General features: G+C 43.1%; 1 protein-coding gene across 2 annotated transcripts in view; it reads right to left on the bottom strand.

The window, feature by feature from the left end:
• The window catches only part of Ncoa7 (nuclear receptor coactivator 7), a 140,914-nt gene extending 134,063 nt beyond the window's left edge, over nucleotides 1-6,851 (bottom strand). For both annotated transcript variants that reach the window (XM_075946459.1, XM_075946470.1), the window contains exon 1: nucleotides 6,520-6,851. The gene's annotated coding sequence lies outside the window, so the exon portion shown is untranslated. The remainder of the gene's footprint in view (nucleotides 1-6,519) is intronic.
• Between the last annotated feature and the right edge of the window lie 7,959 nt (nucleotides 6,852-14,810).

The raw sequence follows: 14,810 nt of genomic DNA, 5'->3' as shown, positions 1-14,810 counted from the left end.
ATAAGAGTGGTCCCTGGAGCCCTCTCAGTTCCTTCTATCAACACATTTGGGAAAAGAAATCTATAATCCTGATGTTTGCAAGGTGGCGTCAGAATGACAAAGGGAAAGGGACCTGGAGGGGACAGAGCTTGGAGAAGTCTCCTGAGTTTGTCCTGAACAGCAAGACATGGGAATTTGTCTGCGATAATAATCGACCAGCCAGAAATTTCACACAAATAGGGCTAACCTCTGTGAAAGACTGTTGTTAACAGGTCATGAAAGCCAACACTCCATACAAGGTACTTTGTAATAAACTGAGTGCCTGGCACATCCTCCGGGTTAGAATTTAAAATGTCTTACTCACACAGTAAGTAATTTTTCAAAATGGGCTTTTTTCTTGATAGCTCATGTCATCTACTGAGGGCAGAGTTGAATGCTTTCAACTTCTAACGGGTGCTTTTCTTCTTGTGAAGCCCCCAATTCACCCTCTTTAAGTACCAATCACAGAGAAAAGTCTAGTATTGGAGACACACAAGAGACTCTCCCAAATAAGGATCCTAATGAATACAAAGATTACTTTAATAGAGCATTGACACAATATCCGGTGAAGTTATTACATTAATCCAGGATTGCTAGAAATGATAATGGCATGTATTAGATGGAGTTCAGATGTGTTGGGAAGACAAAGGGATGGACGGTTAATACTTTAACTTTGATTTGTGTTGCTGACCAGTCCCACTTGTTAATCAAAACCAGTTCACTTTGAAAAGAAGGACAGTTTTCCTACTTAAGGGAAATGCCTAATCTGCTAATTCTCCAGACAGAGCCCTATGACGACCATTACAGCTCCACACGTTTAGATAATCTCAACTAAGAAAGGCCTCTGGAGTCTACACCTGAACTGTGTGGCTTGCTGACAAAAATGAAGAGTGGTTCTTTTTTGTTGATGGTGGTCATTTGTTTTGTTTTGTCACAGTTTTACTAGGTAGCTCTGGCTGTTCTGGAGCTCACTATACAGACCAGGCTGGCCTCCAACTCACAGAGATCCATCTACCTGCCTCTGACTCCTGAGTGCTGGGGTTAGAGGTGTGAACCACCAGAATCAGCTAAGAGACTGTGTTTTCTAAGGAAACGGGACAGCAAGCAGAAGCGTGCATGTACATGATGTGACAACCATTTTTATTTTACTAAAATAACATTCCTAACTTGGAGCCCATAAATCAAATAGCATTTGTGGTACACAATGACACTGGATTTTTGTCTTACTTTTTAAAAGGTTCAGTCACCAAAGGAAGGGTGCTTGTCTAAGAATACCTCTGGGTCAAATAGCATCAAGGAGGGAGGAGCAGGAGATGAAGTTTTCAGAGCCCGAGAGAGCAAGCTAAAGGATACATGCATTGCAGGGACCGTGTACAAAGTCTGGGGAGGGAACGTTAGCAGTAAGGCTAGTGGAGACACAAATGGAAGTAGAATGCCAGATCAGGTGGTGGGAACAGGATGAGTTAGAGAAATAGTAGAGAGAAAATGAGTAGGCTTTCTGTTCACACGTCTACATGATAAAAAAAAAACAAAAAACAAAAAAACTCTCCCTGCAGAATTTTCAACCACAATCTCCCTGGCTACCTATGGACAGGAAAGCAGAGTCTGGGAATGAGAGGAAACGTTCAGTGTACACCTTGCAAGCCATAGGAAACTATTATTTAGTCTAAAAAAAAAAAACTGCTTCTAAAAAGAATTGAAGGTAATTAAAGGAGATGTGTCTATTTGAAAAGCTTCCTCTAACTTCCTGCCACATGACAAGTTGCACTTGAATTAAGATTGTTTTTAAGCCAGAGTCCAGGTTTCCAGCTATGACAGAGGAGGGACCATTCCTATGTGAGCCTGAGATACCCAACACGTCAATCCTCGTATCACACAGTGGTAAATAACGACTGACCTGGTTTAACCTAGCTGTCATGACTCCACAATGGGAAGAGTCTGGCCAGTTCACTCGGGGAACTCACTCATTGAAACACGATGGCAAATGGAAGGCACGGAGAAGAATGACCGCGGTGACCGCGGTGACGTATTAGAACAAGGCTAAGTCACACAGCCTGGGGACACAGAGGTGAGATTGGCCAGCGCAATGACTGGTCAGCGAGTTTGGATTCACCCTTTGGCTAAAAACAACTTTGGAAAAAAAACTACAGAGAACATTTTCTCTGACCTAAAGCAAGCTAGGAGGCCGATGTCCCAGAAAGAATTGAGCTAGGTAGAAAGGTGTCACCAACTCCCAACAGCCACGAATGCGCAACAGTTCAAAAAGAAGTAGAACTTAACTTTACAAAAGTGGGATTTAGTTTGATAAAGCTGCATGAGACTGTTTCCCATTTGTCTGTAAACACAAGCACCAATGTATCAAAACTCATCTAATGCAGCCCATCTGAAATGGGTTCATCAGAAACACCCTGTGTCCAGAGGTCAACTATGCAATTCCTTCATTTATTTGGCTTCATGTTTTGTATTTATTTCTTGCTCCATTAAGGATGAGTCATCTAAAATAAAGCAATTCAACAAAATAGGAGAACTATAATTAAATAAGGATCAAATTCAAGAGAAACAGGGTAAAACAGAAGCTGCACAAGGGGGACTTAGAACACTAATACTAATAACACGGTTTTTTTCACACCATTATTAGAATTTGAGTTGCACATCTGACTTGGATTCCTAGTCACCAAGACGGAAAGGGAGACATCTATCTGGTTCTCTCTTTGAGTAATGGAAATAGAGTCACACATAGTGGCTGTTCAGGGGAGGGATGGCTTGGCTTTGGCACCTAGGGACCAACAGAATTTCTTGCAAGGACTTTAAAGAGGAGTGGTAGTAGGGACGCTTCCTCTAATCCCACCTATGAAGTGATCTAACAGCAGCTTCTTTCCCACTGTCTGCTCAGAGAATCTTTCACAGTGTACACAACGGAGGGATGTCAAGCATGCTGAACAAGGAAATCAAGGCACACAGTTTAGAAAGCTCCAGCTAGACTCCTGGTCTAGACAAGAGGAAGACTGTAGACGGCAAGGCATTTGTTCAATTGAAAGAGCTTTTAATCCATCAGTCTTATCACTTTTTTGTTATTTTTTTTTTTTTGAGACAGAGTTTCTCTCTGTAGGCCTGGCTGTTCTAAAACTTGCTCTGTAAACCAGGTTGGCCTTGAATCTCTGCCTCCTGAGAGCTGGGATTAGAGGCATGTACCACCACCTGGCCAATCTTATTAAAATTAAATACAATATATATTCTCTTGTGTGTGCAGAATACACAAATTCATTTCATGTACCTAGTGAGAGGACAAACACAATTTTTTTCTTCAACCATACATTTCACAAATTTACTTCTGTATATTTTCCCACCATCCTAACAATTTTGATTCTAGTATATGTGAATTGAGAGGATTCTGTCTAATGTAAAAGAAAATTATGGGGGAGATTACAAAATACACATTTAACAAAGAACAAACGGGTTTCATAAAGGCTGGCAGGAGCCTGGTATAATAGCTCACACCTTTAATCCCAGCTCTCGGGAGGCAGAGGCAGAAGGATCTCTGTGAGCTTGACACCAGCCTGGTTTACAAAGAGAGTTCCAGGACAGCCAAAGCTTTTATACAAAGAAACCCCGTCTTGAAAAAACTCAAAAACAAACAAGTAAATAAAATGACAGCGGGAGAAAAATACAGAAAGATAAAATGCAGAAACCCAAGCTTAGTATTGCATTACTGTGGTGCTGCACATGGAGACAGGGTTGCAGTTGGCTCTTGACATCATGTCGTGGAGATACAACATAAGGAAAAGTTTCTTATTTGGTTGACTAATTCCAGAGCACATTGTGAAAGTGTTCAAATTCTACTTGTTAAACAAACAAAATAACTGTTCCATTTAAAAGTAAGATGTTGGAGGCGGGGCAGGGGCAGCTAGAGAAATAGCTCAGTGGTTAAGAGCACAGGCAGAGGACCAGAGTTTTTTTTTTTAATATTTATTTATTTATTGTGTATACAATATTCTGTCTGTGTCTATGTCTACAGGCCAGAAGAGGGCACTAGACCCCTTTACAGATGGTTGTGAGCCACCATGTGGTTGCTGGGAATTGAACTCAGGACCTTTGGAAGAGCAGGCAATGCTCTTAACCTCTGAGCCATCTCTCCAGCCCCAGAGTTTGATTCCAAACATCTACATAGTGGCTCACCCTGCTAATGCCAGTCTCGGGAGATCTGATGCCCCCTTCTGCCCTCTGCAGGTACTGCACGCACATGGTGCATAGACACATCTGCAGGTGCACAGACACCCCACACTTATAAAAATATAACAATTTTAAAAGAAGCAAAAGGTGCAGTGCAACCACCGGTTCTTTTAAAAAGTATCAGGTTGGCAAGAAAGAAAAATGCAAATGAATTGTGAAATACCCTTTGATTATAAGTAAGACTCTAAAAATGCTTTTATCTTTATTGGGAATGAGAACCTGCTTTGCTTTCATTAACCATTGGTTTGTTCACAGCTCTCTTTCCACGATTTCCCCAGTTTTCCTGCTTTTCATCTAAAAGACTTCCTTTACCCATATTTGAAACAATCCAACTAGATTAGAGAAGAAACAGTAATATACTATGCTTCACCTTATTTACCAGCTAAGGATTCTGGGTAATATTACGATTAGTGAGGAAGGGAGAGACACACAAAAATCAGAAGGTATTCTCTGCCAGACAAATGCACAAAAGAGAGAACTAAACAAGTTAATAACAGCTCACTAAATTTCTGTGACAGGAAAGAAAGACAAATCAAAACTTTAATCGTGTAAAAGTAAAGGAAACAGAAGGTGATAGAGCTGTCCTTGCATCCAGTTTGATCCTTTCTGCGATTTTTTTTCTCTTTTTCCCCTAAAATAATATTTTGAAACAGAAAAGGCACTGGATCTTCCAAATATCTCATTTTTAAGAGGAAAATAGCTAAAATGTCGTTTCTAGGGCTGAGGATGTAGCTCAAACAAGAACACAGTGGAAGCCTTGGGCTTTAGCCTCACAAGAAAAACAAATTGAATCTGTATCTATATAATACATGCGAGGTCACTTTGCAACCATAGACTCTTTAGCGTTTTGTTTTCACTTTAGTTTAATGAAAACATATTAAAAATAAACCACAGTTTAACTCTAAAACAAGTCGTTACTTATTAACCAGATCACTGCTCCTTCTGGAATAACTTAAGAATATTTTTAAACATGAATTCTGCTTTCTAAATTGTTTTTGAAAGTATCATTGAAAGGGAATCGATTGCTATAATACTGGAAAATGGGCACAGAATGAATCTAAATGGAGAACAATTGCCTTCCTTGCTGCTGAGGCCAGAAATATCAATGAAAAATACCAAGTTTGGCCATTTATAGAAAGAAGCGATTTTTAAAAAATACAGTTAATTGCACTAGCAACAAAACAAAACATACTATCATTTTAAATGGGTGGGATTTTATACATACATATAGTGAAATACAATTTTATTCATTCAACAAATAACATCAAACAGTTAAAAGGCGATCGAAGAAGAAGAATTACAGAATGGGAGAAATAAAAGAAGATTCTGTCCTCTTGGTATTAGTATTTATATTGTTCACCAAAATCTCTAGTCCAAAATCGTGCCTATAAAATTGGAGTTTACGATGATACATTTTTCGAAAATTCTAAACCTTTGTTGTCTAGTGTAAAATGAAAATCGGCAGCCTAAGAGAAAATAATATTGCTAATAGCCCTAATGTATGGATTTTACTTATAGAACAAAAGGGGGGAAAAGACTCAATCCGTTTCTCAGAAAGGCAAAGGTCAGCTCTGAGTTGGAAGTGAGGCGGCTGGAGACAAGACTGCCTCTGCTGGTTGACAAGCGCATCTTTCAGAGTCTCAACTCCGACACCTGTATCAAACTTGCGCCTCTCAAACCTCCTAGCTTCCCCTCTGGTTTATCCTCAGAGAAGACGCCAGCCTCTTCCATCACCTAAGTAATCTGACTCCTAGAAGAATTTTCCTTAAACTGGCACCTAAAATAAAGTGTTTGCACCACTGATTCCATATACCACTCGGCCAGTGGTAAAACACACAAACAGCCACAACCACTCCAAAATACCTCTAAAACAACACCGTTGCTCATCTACATTTTAGCTAAAGAGATAGCTGATCCTGCTGTTTTAAAATGCAATGACATAGCCTACTTGAGCTAGTGAACAAGGCAACGGTCTCCTCCCTGAAGAAGCCCCGCGCCAACCTGTCCTTCCAAGCACTCCCACCCCCACCCAGGGGTCCCCCGGAATGTTGGCGGGAAGGGTCCAGCGCCCCTACGCCCCAGCTGGGCCTCGAACGTTCCAGCAGAGGGTTTCAGGTCCCCTGGGGGCTGCGCCCAACGCCATTAGCACACCTCGGAGCGCTAGCAGCCCAGGAGGAAGGCAAGTTTGGCTGGCCGCGGCTCCCGGTTCTCCCGGGCCGCAGCATCAGCAGCGGGTGGCCTCCAAGGCCGGGCCCCGCCTTGGCCACCTACCTACTGGGCGGGGGCGCGGGCTCCGCGGGTCGGGGCGAAGTGATTCGGGCGCACGCATTTCTGGGAACGGTGGCCTCTGCCGCTGGGCGCGGGGGAGCGCATCCTCCGGGGTGGGAGGAGGGAGGGGACGGGGAGTGGGGGGAGGATCGTACGCCGAAGAGGAGAGAAGCGAGGCAACAGGAACGGCGGGGTGCGCTCCTGCGGGGTCCCCAAGTCCAGATCTGCCCCGAGCAGCCGCCGCCGGGATGCTCGAGGCCTCGCCCAGGTGCCTGCAGCGGCGCCCACGGTCAGGGCACCGGCCGCTCTCCGGGCGGAAGGCGGGGAGCTGCGGTGGCGCGACGCCCGCCCGGTGCCCGCCTCTAGCTCCGCCCGACCCCGGGCGCGCGCTGCGCTCGTCCGCTGCGGCGGGGGCCCGAGAGCTCGGCGGCCCGGCTTAGTGGTTCGGGAGGCAGCCGCGGCATCTTGCCTGCCCGGTGCGACCTCGGAGCCGCAGGCTGAAGAGCCCGGGGGTGGCGCGAGTCCCCCAACACCCGGCCCAGCGGCTCCGCCCCGGAGAGCTGCGCGCGCGGTCTCGGCAGGCCTCGGCCCTTTGTGACGCTGCCCCGGGCGACTGTCAGGCCATCTGTATACCGGGAACTGTCCGCTTACCTGGCCCTTAATGGCATGCCTTCTAACTGGCTACGGTTTGGATCTTGGAGGGAAATGAAGCTTAGGGGCATAGCTGGAGTTGGGGCGCCTGCTAAAATGTTACGGTCCCTTTACTTTCCCTTCCAGGTCCAGGACCACAGGCCACCATAAATTCAACCTTCTGTCTTTTCCGGCATTGACTTTGGCAACGGGGCCCACCATCTCCTTCCTCTCCCGTCCCCTGTTCAACATCCAGTAAGCTGCCAAATTGCAATCATTATAGCCAAAGCAATGAAGCAATTGGGCGGTCCAGTCGACTCTTGGCTGGAGACTGGAGAGAAGAAGATCGGTGGGAAGGTTTTTGCATCAACCCCGGGCCCTGTGCCTGAGAGCTCCCCCTGGTATTGGATGCTGCTCCCTTTACAGTCCCGTGACGACCACTGCAAGATGACTCGGAGGATCCGGCTGCGAAGATCACTCTTAAATACAGCAAGGAATATATATATAATCAGTAGCCTGCAGCTGGTCTGATAAGATTGGTGTGTCCGAAGCCACCCACACATACAGCACCCAGGGCCTCCTCCCCTGGTTGCCCCTGCTGTTTGGTGCTACCAGTCTGGAGGGCGGAGCAAAGTACCGAAGAGTAGTGACTTTGGGATTTCAGCTGCAGGTGATGTTTTTATAGTCCTGTAAATATGGAATCATCTCCTGGTTTGCACTGACAATCAGTAGATGTCGGGTTTACATCTTTATGACCTGAGGAGGAGAGACCGCTCCTTTTTCTTTAGACGTCTTTTTGGTAAATGACTTAGCATTTAGCAAGGGGGGAAAAATTGTTCCTAAAATATAAAAAGATGATTCTCTTTGGATCAAAAGAAAAACATGTCTTGGGGTCTCCACAAGTTTAGTGGTGGTCTCACAGTTCTTTGATAACATGCTTTTATAATTTTGAAGTCTAAGCTTAATTTTAAAAAGTTTGAGAACACACACACACACTGGCATAGTCCTGTAATCCCAGTTCTTGGAGTGGGGAGAGGGGAGAATGAGTTAGGAAGATAAAAAAAAATAAGGTCAACTTAAACTACTAGCCTAGGCTATATTTCTGTTCCAAAGAGTAAAATAAAAATTTAAAAAGAAAGGAAAAACAGCATGTCAAGTCCAAGTTGTGATAAGACAGCTGGAGGGGGAGTTAGCATCTTGGAGGTCAGGTGGAGCAGTGCAGTGGCTGAACTTGTTGTCCTGTGTAGGAACGGAGGCCCGTGACTCAGCCCTGTTCTCAGAATGGTTGATGATCTAAAACCCCATGCAAGTGAGAGATATAATAGTCCTTCTATTCTGGCCCAACTCAGAATGACCTGATTGCAGGATGCAGACATACAGGGGGATGCTATGAGAGATGATGTGGAATCACTTGGGACAACTGCTTTGCAGTTTGCTTAACAAAGTGTCTAAACCTTGAGTGCAGTTTCTGCAGAAAATGGTCACTGAGCCACAGTTACTGCCCCACTTTTTAAACCCCAACAACCCCTTCCCTTTATGTCTATGAACCCTAGGTACTGTTGAGGGATAAAATAAGCCTTAATTTTTTTTTCTCTTAGGCAAAAGTATAACTGAGAACGTGTTTGAAGTGGCGGCTATTGCTGAAGAAGTATTCCGTAGCCTTTCAAAGGCACGGCAAATAATGTCACTATCTTCTTTAGCTCCCTGGGATTACATGATGGATCGCATGATAATCATAGCTTGTCACTACAGTGAACGCCTGAATAGAATAAGGAGTTGAGCTTCCGTGGTTGGGGAGGAGGGTGTGCTTTGAATTTAAAGATCCTTCACTCACTCTATTTCATTACCAAGTATTAAGTGATTCATCTGAGTCTTGTCTTCACAGAGAAATCAAAATTAACATCCTCTTCATCCGTGTTAGCCAGTGTGGTACCCAGCAGCCCCTGTGGTCATTGAAATGTAATAGAATACAGTTAAGTTAGGATTATCCAGACTATTAATCATACTTTAAGCTCTAAGGAGCCAGCTAAAGCTCGTGGCTGCCTTTTGGACAACACAGGCCATAGCATTTCCTTATTATAGGAAATTCTTCCAGAATCCTTGTCAAATGCCAGTGGGTAGATAAAGAGTTTCACAAAAGAATTGGGGTAATCTGAGTACACCATTAGAATATACACTTAAGGATTTGATAATTCTGAAGAGTTCATTGTTTGCCTTTGGACTACAGCTCCAACTGGGCTGGCCTTGGATAAATGACTCTCTGATGCTTTTGTGTTCAAAAGGGGGATGGTTGCAGCACCAGCTTCATAAGGTATATATAGATATAGTTCATGAAGGGTAGGTAGAATGTGTAATCAATAGACGTCAGATATTTCTGTAGCAGCATTGTTAGTATCATAAAGGTTTTCTTTTCAAAAATTATATCTCTGAACTGGACACTATGACCCATTTCTATAATCCCAGAATTTAAAGAGGTAGAGATAGGGGGGGATTGTCAGCTCCAGGCCAGCCTGTACTACATAATAAAATTCTGTCTCCAATAAATAAAGTTAATTAATTAGTAAAATTTAATTTATGAATTAAAATAAAATGGTCTCCGTCGCACCTCTCATTTTACCTGACTAGTGGGAAGTACTTGGTAAGTGGGGAACAGGTTAGACAGTTTAGGGAATGAGGGCTTGGGATAAATATGAGGACAGCCTCTTCTTTCTCTAATAAATGGAAGCAGCAACAGTGAAGCAATTTAAATAAACTTGTCATGTCCTTTTCGTGTCAAATAATCTCTATATATCGATACGCTTATGTAAATAGTTGGGGAGCTCTTTGAGCCTAAAAGGAGAAGAGAGAAGTGAGTCACTTTGCTTGCTCTGCCTTACACACACACACACACACACACACATACACACGAATAAAGATTGAATTCTACTCGCTGAAATATTGACACAGATGTATATTTCTATGCAAAGCTGTTTGAGTTGAAATTTGTGCACTGGATGAAAAGTTGAGTCAACTGCAACCTAGAAAGTTCCCTCTTGGAGTGATAGCATTTAGAACTCCCCTCCTATATCTAGCTCAGAGGGAAATGAATGCTCACGGCATAGGTGGTAGGTGACACAGGTGACTTACTGTGGACATCTGTAGGTGGCCCTCCACATCTCAAGAGGTTAAAGAGATCACAAATAGCAGGGTTGAAGGCAGCGGCTCATTTTCACAAGCTGGGACCATTGGTCTAATCAACAGACGCTATTGGGTCATGAAGATACCATCTTGATTTTGAGAAAATATGAAGAGGTCAGATGTAGTACCGTACACCTGTAATCCCAGCATTGGGGAACCTGAGGCATTAAGGTGTCAAGGGTTTGTATGCTTGTTTTTATGCTTACAGCATGCTCAATTTTACAAGAAACCACCAAACTCTTCTCCAGAGTGCTGTATCATTTTATAGTCTTATCTATAAGTATACATTATGAAAGATAGATGTGAATCTATTGAATAAATGTATTAAAGTAAGTGATACATTTTTTTGCAATGTTGTAATTTCTTGGTTACTTCAACCGCCACCTCAAGTTATGTTGGGGAATATATCAGGTGTGTTACTTTTGTTTGTGCTGCATTTGTTTAACTCTGTGAGGCCGTGATTCTAAAACATGTGATGGTCTAATAAAGAGCTGAATGACCAATAGCAAGGCAAGGATAGGTGGGGCTGGCAGACAGAGTATAAATAGAAGGAGAAACAAGGAAGAGGAGCAAGGAGAACAAGGAGAGGAGAACACTAGGGACCAGTCACTCTGCCACACAGCCAGCCATGGAGTAAGAAGGAAAGTAAAATATACAAATATAAGAAAGATAAAAGCCCAGAGGGAAAAGGTAGGCAAGATAATTTAAGAAAAGCTGACTAGCAACAAGTCAAACTAAGGCTGGACATTCATAAGTAATAGTAAGCCTCAGTGTTTGTGATTTATTTGGGAGCTGGGTGGTGGGCCTCCAGTTAAGAGTACTTCCTGTTCTTCCAAAGGACCTGAGTTTGGTTCCCAGCATCCAAATCCTTGGCTCACAGCTGCCTGAAACTCCAACTCTAGGGAACCCAAAGTCTTCTGGCTTCCGTGGACACCATCACGTATGTGGCCTACATATGTAAGTGGGCAATTCCTACACAACTGCAGCTGGCTCCGGAGCGTTGTAGGTAGCCGGCATCTGTCTTTTGTCTTCAACACCTTCTGTTTAACATATGTGCATCCTGTATGAGAATTTCACAAGGGTGGCAAAGCCTATGCAAAACTTGGGTGGAAGAAAACCGGAAAACTGTGGTCTTTCTTAGTGAGAATTTGAATTTGGCATTGTCCCTTTGGAAGCTGAAGATGTTTGGGGGGATATGGAAATCAACTTCCCAAGGTGTAAATTGGAAGCCTAAGGCTAAGGGGAAACTGCTCAGTTCTCAGTCCCTGTCTGCAAAGTGGCTGAGTCCCCCTGCAGCCAGGAAAGGCTAGATTCATTCTTAAGGTGCCTGAGTCTTCTTTCCATGGCCCCGCGTGAATCTACACCCCCGCCACATACATAGACTCACATACATTTACAGCACACACACGTGCACAAATTCTTAAAGTTGGAGTCCTGTGTTGTTCACCTAGGTGCCCTCGGTGCCTTGACACAGTGAGCAAAATGAATGGACTGAGCAAAAAGCTGCCTCAGATTGAAATCAAACTGCTAAGTAAAACTGCCAATAAATCATACCTGCATTTTACTTAATGCCTTGATTTTTCTTCTGGTGTAATAGTTTTTTCCAACCTAAAATTGGCTTACTTGTGAGAAAACTAAGCACTTGGTTATGTTGGTTTAAGATTACTTGATGTTCTAAAAGAACATCAGATATTGAAACGAGTAAAATATTATAAACAGAAGATGTGTTCAATACCATACATTAAAATGATGCTAGGAAAACACTCATATGATGAATATCTTTAAAATATATATTGATAAAAACAGAAAGAAAGTAGGTACAGCATGATACTACTTGGTAAAAATACAAAAGAGATTGTTTAAAGAATAGAAGATATTTTAACCCTCCCTAAGTTACCTTTTAAAGTACATAACATACCTGACTTATGTTTGGCCAGAAAATATCAAAGTACTCTATGTATAGCAAACATGCTAGAGGCCATAAGAACCAGACACAGGGTAAAATACCTTGGATAAACACACAAAACATAGAACATGTGAGCCCAAAATGATGCATACAGATGAAATAAAGAATAATAAAAGGAAGGGACAGTCTTGACAAAATGATAGTAAAACTAAACGGTCACCATTTTACAAACACTATAGCAAATAATTGATTCAGAACAATTTTATCAACAGAAACTAAAAACACAGAAGCATCACACAGTCTCAAAGGATCAATTCCTCTCATTGTAGTTGCTTCTCCCAATATTTATTAATGACGTGTGTCATTACAATAGAGAATTATGTCAGAGACCTTCACCAAGTGATCAAACTTACCATTGTCTCTCCTCTTATTGCTTTAAAAATACCAAAAAAAACAACAAAAAAAAAACCTAGTGTCCTAAAACATCACATTTGTTAGGGTGCAGCACGACTTCTAATTGGTCTTAACAATAAAAACCCGGAGTCAGCTATGGGGGTGAAAGCTGAAGAATTAGAGAAGCAAAGTGGCCATCCACCAGAGAGTTGTTATCTCTACCAGTGTTCAGACCATAGGGGCGGTCTTGTGCTCAGACTGCTATGAGCTCCTGTATCCTCCTGCCTTATACTCCTCTCTCTGGCCAGCCACAGCACTCCTCTTGCTACCTCCCTCGTGCTGGGATTAAAGGCGTGGGATCCTAAGAGCTAAAATCACCTTTGTGTGAGCTCTGTTTCTCTTTTAGACAGATTCAATCTCCTGTAACCCAGGGTGGCCTTGAACTAACAGAGCAGCAGCAGTCGTGTCCATCCTCCCCAACCCCCCACTCCCCACCCTCCCACGCCCCCACTCCCGCCCCCACTACAGGGATTAAAAGCGTGTGCCACCGCTGCCTGACCTCTAGTAGCTTAGCTCTGCACTCTGGTCTTCAGGCAAGCTTTATTTGTTAAAACACAATCACTACATTATAGGGCTGTAGTTCAGGAGTCCAGTGCAGATCTCACTGGAGAGACTAAGGTGTTAGCAAGCCTGCTTTCTTTCCGAACAAAGGCTCGGGGAAGAATTTCTATCCTGTCTTCACCCAGTACTCAGGACAACCTGCCTTCCATGGCTCCTGGTGCCTTGGCACAGGGTTACTGAAGCCAGCAATCTCCAGCCTATCACACCGCTCTGGCACTCCCCTGCCTCCCTCCTTCACTCTTAGAGACATGAGATGATTTGCTCGCCCAGGTGATCCAGGATAATTTTCTTCACAACAAGATGTCAAGTTATTTTGCTTTGTAAGGTGGTGTCCTATTCAGAGTTACTGTTGCTACGATGAACACCATAACCAGAAGCAAGCTGGGAAGGAAAGGGTTTACGTGGCTTACACTTCTACACCATAGTCCACCACTGAAGGAAGTCAAGGCAGGAACCTGGAGGGAGGAGCTGATGCAGAATCCGTGGGAGGGGGGCACTGATTGTTCTTTCCTATAGAACTCAGGACCACACTCAGGGATATGCTATCAACAATGTGCTAGGCGTTCCCATATCAAACCCTAGTTGAAAACATTCTCTACAGGACTGCCTATAGCTTGATCTTATGGAAGCATTCTCTCAGTTGAGGTCTCCTCTTCTCTACCTACTATAGCCCGTGTCAAGTTGACATAAAATTAGTGGTACAGGTAGCATGCTCTGGGGACATGTATGAAATTGTGTTTGCATGCACAACATTGGCAGTAATGAGAAGAGCTGGCACTGTACACATTCTGAGAAAAAAGCACTAGAGAAAATGTATCATTTATGATAGTTTTCTTGCCAAAAGAAATATCTAGTTTGACAGATTTTTTTTTCCAAAATAATTGTCTTCCATTATTAAAAAAAATGTTAAAAAGTAATTGAAATTTGCAGATTTAAGAAATGAGATTTAGTTAGGTCCTGAATTTAAAAAAAACTATAAAAGATCTATTAGGACAGTTTGTAAGACTTTAAGACAATTCTGAAGCCATTTCTGACAATTCTGAATCCTCTCAGCCTCTGTGCCATAGTGCTTCCCCTCCTCCCCTGGGAAGGACCTAACAGCTACACTCGCACGTACTCAGTTCCTGAACAATTACCCATATATGTATGTTTTGATTGAGTCCCCTGGGAAATGGGGTCAAAATGACCTCTTACCTCATCTGATCTGGCAACAGCTCTCCAGTCAATTATTGGTAATAGCCCTTTCGAATAAGCCAATCAGAATAGTCAAAGAACAACCCCCCTTGCTTCTGTGGCCCCTTTAAAAGTAGACGATACCAGCTATTCGAGGTCTCTCAGCTTCCTGAATGCTGGGGGACTCTGTCATGACAGAATTAATAAAATTCTCATGCTTTTGCATTGGCTGTGGTGTGTGAGATGGTCTCTGGGGGCGACTCCTTCTCGGTGCTTGGACGCTAGAGTCCAACAAATTAAAACTTTTGATTATTGATCATATAAAAAGGATTATATTGAATTTCCTGAGTGTGATCATTTTATTGCTAGTACTTATGAGTTCCCAAATGATAAA

This window comes from Microtus pennsylvanicus, chromosome 1 (assembly GCF_037038515.1).
Source record: "Microtus pennsylvanicus isolate mMicPen1 chromosome 1, mMicPen1.hap1, whole genome shotgun sequence".
NCBI lineage: Eukaryota > Metazoa > Chordata > Mammalia > Rodentia > Cricetidae > Microtus > Microtus pennsylvanicus.
This window is presented reverse-complemented; position numbering and strand designations above follow the sequence as displayed.